General features: G+C 35.9%; 2 pseudogenes; one reads left to right on the top strand and one right to left on the bottom strand.

Moving 5' to 3' along the window:
* The first annotated feature begins 2,101 nt into the window (after nucleotides 1–2,101).
* LOC136233347 (ethylene-responsive transcription factor ERN1-like) lies at nucleotides 2,102–3,024 on the top strand (annotated as a pseudogene).
* On the bottom strand, nucleotides 2,366–4,828 carry LOC136233721 (rop guanine nucleotide exchange factor 7-like; annotated as a pseudogene).
* Between the last annotated feature and the right edge of the window lie 866 nt (nucleotides 4,829–5,694).

The raw sequence follows: 5,694 nt of genomic DNA, 5'->3' as shown, positions 1-5,694 counted from the left end.
AACTTTTCAGAATAAAGGCTACATGATTTACTATATTTCCAGCACAAAAATCATCCAGAAATTATTATTATCAAATGAAGCCAAACAGAAATCTAAAGCTCGTGTGATCAATAGGAAATTGTATATTTTAGTTGCTGAAATACATACTAGCACAAGAAGCAACCAGACAAAAAGAAAGTTACATTTTGCTTTTACAACTGCAAAGTGAATTAACAATCTGAATATTAAATCCCTTATGTGCAAACATTAATGTTTACATACATCAAGCTAACCATTTGTAATTGGTTTCAAATTTCTTTGCTGCCATCTTCCTCAGCCATCATATCTTCACTAGCTAAATAATCTCTCCCTCCAACTAATCTTTGCATTATAAATAGGGATAATGTACCAAAATAGGCCTAAGGTTTTTGGGGAAGTACCAATTTAGGCTCAACGTTCAAAATAGCACCAATATTATGTATATTGGTGCTATTTTGAACGTTGAGCCTAAATTGGTACTTCCCCGAAAACCTTAGGTCTATTTTGGTACATTATCCCTTAAAAATAACACTAAGTCTATGTTGCACGGAAATGAACACGGAAACACTACTGAAGAGAAGTATCACAAAGCATCAAGGAACGTAGAGAATGAGGCTTACATGTGAAGTGAGCATTTTGCAAGAATTTAGAATTCCAATTCAGATTGAATTCTGCTGCTATTTCATCAAGGAGCTCAAGCTTCGTCCCTTTGTAGCAGAAACCGGCACAAAACTCTCATCAAACTGCATGTTTCATTTAACAAGTCAGCTGCAAATGAAATATGAAACTACTAATCTTTATTGGACTAGAGAATCTAATCTAATCTAATCTAATCTAATCTAATCTAATCTAATCTAATCTATTGCACCTGCTTATTAGTAAACGGTTCGAGACTGTTCTGGTATCATTCAGTGAACACTTTTTGAAGGTCTCGTAGTTCCGGAATCTCAGAAATTCTTATTGCAGCATAAATTAGAGATTGCACAACTTCTTTACAATCCTCAAGGCATTCTCTGCATCAGGAAAAAAGATTTTAAGTACAAGTGTACCATCATAACTTTAAGACACAAAATGAATAACATAAGTCCACATTACCTTTGTTTAGTCATGGCATTAACATTGACTCTAAGGAACAGGGAAAAGTAGTAAAAACATGCAGAAACAGAGGATTGAAAAGCTATGCTTCATTGACTCATTCTTCTCTTATTTAATACAGCTAATAATCATGCAAGAAAAGAGGCAAAAAACTCAGAATTAGAAAACCAAACCTTTGTTAATTATTTGATAAGCATCGAGTCACCTTGTCTTCCTTGTTTCGCCCTTTGTAATTTGTGTTGTGGCAGACATGCACTGCATAAATACCCGTAAAAATGAGCTCTAAACTCCTAAAGATAATTAAGCTATTAATTGTATAAATGAAATTAAGAAAGATACAATGAAATTTGCCAGTCTAGAGAGTGGAACTTACCAAGCAAATACCGAACAATGCTCTTGTATTCTTGCCGCCACTCAAATTGAACCTAAAATTCAATACCACTTGTTATCCAAGTACAAGCCTCCTCAACATTTATTTACTTTTTCAACATTAATTACTTAAAAGCATGAGGTTAAGTGGATCACCTGTGTCCATTTAAGCTGCAGATAAGTTTCCAAGCATGAGGTCTGATTACGGACCTTGATGACAAAGAACCAAAGTATAAATGAGAGGTCGATCTATAATAATCAATAAAGTAAAATGGAATATGTGGACATATTGCCAGTTGAACAAGACAACTTAGCTTAGACCAATTTGAGTGATACCAGATGACAGAAAGATCGGTAACCAAGCAAGATTGAAAGAAATGACCAATAGTAATACATAAACCGATGAAGAGAATAGAACAGCGGGGATGAAATAAAGCAGAAACAAGGAAATGAATGAATACCCTTTGAATTTAGAAGAGAAGCCATCATCCCAAATATCCTAGGAAGATCAGAACCTCCAGATTTGAAGTAGAGGTGATAGAACTCCTGGAATAAATGCTATCAAAAACATAACTGAAATAACAACCTTAACACCTCAAAAACTAAACTAAACTAAAACATGGGAAGGAAAAGAAAGACTAGTGACAACAACACCTCCACAGAAGAACTCACTCTAGGTTGGGATGAGATGGTCAAAGAAGCAGCCGAGGTAGCTGTCCTTGGCGGACTCCGGCGAGAGCACGGATTCCACAGAAGCAATTCGTCGGTGTCCGGCGGCCCTCAGGCAGATGGGTGGCTGAGATTAGGGACACAATACAGAAAATAAGAGTATGGTTAGGTACTTTTGATACTGCAGAAGAAGCAGCAAGAGCTTATGATAAAGCTGCAACTTCTGGCCTTCTTCTTCTTCTGCAGCTTCTTCTGCAACTCTTTCTTCTCCCAAGACTTAAAGCACGAAACAACAACAATAACTCTTCTTCATCTTGTTCTTCTCCTTCTTTGCCTGTTAAGGAGCAACAAAAGCATCAAATTGAGGAATATAGAGAAGAAGCAACCGATTTTTCGGATACCCAATTCTCTGATTTTCTCAATGGTCAAGTAGATTATGCTTTCTTAAACGATCATTACATTAACAGTAGTACTAGTTAACTGCCATTGATGTGATGGCAAACATCTTTGAGTCATGTTTAAATCAGAAATAAGAGAAAATAGAAATGGATTTGGAAGCAGAAGTGGAGGGAGAAGGAGGAGAAGAGAACAATATAGGAGCTGTAGATTTCCAATTTGTAGACGATGTGGGAATGTCTATGGAGATGAGCCTTCAATGCTTAGAACAGCAATGAAGAGGATGAAATATGAGAGGAAATTCTCAGCTTCTCTTTATGCATTTAATGGCATTCCAGAGTGAGGTAACTAAGCTAGATAGCAAAGAAGAAAACACAGGTAACTATTCATACATTAGAAGTAGAAGAAAATAACTAATAAGTAAATTGCATAATAGGAGCATACAACAAACTAATAGAACATGTTGACCTTTTCACATTTCCCTTCCAAAGTTCGAGAGACTTATCTAAAGAAAAATAAACAACTCAGGCCAATTTTCAAAACAAAGCTTAGTTTTGCTCTTCATCTCATAATTATAACAAGTTCAACAATCCAAAATGCAGAGAAACAGAAACCCTAGGATAGAAACTATAAAATCAAAAACAAGAAGATTATGAAATCTCTAGAAGCATATAAACAAAGAGAAAATCAAACAAATACAGTAAACAAACCCATATGCATCTCAAAACAATTAATCACAGTAAAACACCAATCTCCAACAAAAGAAACACAGTAAGCATCTCAAACCCAAGCAATGGAGCAGAAATCGCTAGAAAAACCAAAGAAAAGCCGAGGTCGGGAAGAGAGAGAGGGAATGGACACAAACCTCCATAGCTGACCTTTGCTTGTGGATTCCGACCGAACTGCTACTCTGTGTAAAATACGCTTGTCAATGCAATTCAGGGAAAAAAATTTAGGTTACAGTATGCATTGTAACAGTGATATATCAAAGAAATAGCGGTATATGAGCTCCCTTAGGCAAGCTCTCCCATTCTGAAAACAAAGAAATAGAACTCAATATCATATAACAAAAACATGAATATGTAATTGTGTTCGAACATTCAAAGAAGCAGACCATTGGAAGTGACTCCAAGTATGAGTCAGGAACATCCATTTCGGACAAAGCAATGTTGTTGATTGCCATTGCAGCTTTCAGTATTTGATTCGTGCATTCATGAGTATGGTTCAACTACTTTCTTGAATTCTCAGTAAGGCCACCAGTAGGAATACGGGGCACAAGCAGCCACCATTCCTCGTCTTGCCTCTGGAGTGCTTTGCAGAATGAGGTTGAACCATCCGCTTCTGGGCCTGCAATCCCTTGATCAACATACCAAAATTTTGTATATGTGAAACTCTCCAACACATCATGTCAATTGAAAATCAAAGAAGAGCAACCCTGTCAGAATGAATGATCACTCGATTTGAAAATGTCAATAGACAAACAATCAAATTCTAAATCTTACCAGAAGCATATTATCCAATTTACTCAGAGCTGGAAGATTAATGAAAAGAACTGACATTCGACTGCAACTCCTCACCTAACAAATACAGAACACTATTAGCTTTTCCCAAATAAGTTCTCTCCCAATAATTGAACCAAATTTGTCAACAATAGCAAAAAGACTATTGATCAGGTTAAGCTTTCTGAGGGTAGCAATTTCGGGTTATAGTGTCAAAATCGTGTAATGTTATATACATCTTCCATATGGTTCTATATGATATAAATTCTAGAAAAATGACAATAGTGTAAAACGTGTAGTCGTATCAGAAATGGCCAACCCGACAATACAGAAAGGCTACATACCAGACTAACATCTTGAAATAAAGCTGAAAAGTTACAATCATAAGCAACCAAGTAGCTGAGTTAACTATATTCAGAAGGAAAATTCTAAGTTTTTTCAAAGGACTTGCACAAATTATATCTATCTAATTGTGAATTTAAGCTTACCTCAAGCTTACTTCCATCAGGAAATGTTTGTCAAGAGGGAATTAATTCAACAATGTGATCAGAAACACAGAAAAGCCATTCCATCTCTCTTTTCCACATTGATTTCTTCTCTACAGGTAAGGGCTCAAGTCTCCACAGTTGCCCAAATATAGTAACTAGACATTGATTAACCAAAGATCAAAAATTGCATCCCAATTGAAAATTCAAACAATGCACTATCTAAAAAACAGCATACATACCACAGAGATTACCATGTAGAAACTTTAAAAATAAAAGACAATACAAAATAACCATTTTGAAACTTTAAATGCATCGAATTGATAGTATAAATGCAATTCTTAGAACTTCCTAACTACAACGCATCAAATTAATGAAATATAATGAAAACTGGATTCGGGTTGGAGACCGACTATAGAGTAGATGAAAACACAAATCAAGGTAACAACAATTGTTTCTTAGGCATATGTTTACTCGAATCACCCAGCATTCCATATTTCATCTCAAAATCCCATTTAAAGTTTCAATTCCATAAAATTAGGGTTCGTACTTACATGAATGAAATTGACTCGGCTATCTTAACGGAGAGAGGAGGGATCGAGCTTGAAATGGCTAATGGCTTCAATAAAGGTCGACCAGGGACTACAGTTGTGATTGTGTTGCGGGAAGCCTCAAAAAAAGGAAAGCGAGCGGGGGCTAGCCAACAAGGAGGAGGGAGCCGATGAACCCAAGTGGTGGTAACGGTGGTGCAGTCAAGGCAGGTGGGTCATCTGAGAAGAGAATATGAATGGGGAATTCGGGATTTTGTTGGACTAATTGAAAGACGGAGAAGAGGGCAAGTAGAAAGGGGGAAGGGAGAAAGTGAAGCGGGAAATGAAAATGGGAAAATTAGAAAACAAGCGGGATAAAGGAGGCGGTGGAAAAAGGGGAAATAGGGTTTTCAATTTCAATATTTGGGGAATGTAATTCTTCCCTGCTTCAACATTTGGGCGCAAATATTAAGTTATTTTTTGATTTTTTTTTATGAAATTTTATTTTTATATTACACTAAATATTAAATTACATTTTATTTTTAAAGCATGTTAAAAAAAATGGTAAAAGAACTAGCATTGTGTAATTGTTAAATATGGTTGGTTTAACTATTTTTTTCATTAATATTGTTT

Source organism: Euphorbia lathyris, chromosome 6 (assembly GCF_963576675.1).
Source record: "Euphorbia lathyris chromosome 6, ddEupLath1.1, whole genome shotgun sequence".
In the NCBI taxonomy this organism is placed as follows: domain Eukaryota; kingdom Viridiplantae; phylum Streptophyta; class Magnoliopsida; order Malpighiales; family Euphorbiaceae; genus Euphorbia; species Euphorbia lathyris.
Note: the sequence above shows the minus strand (reverse complement) of the source record. Positions and strands in the feature narration are given on the sequence as shown.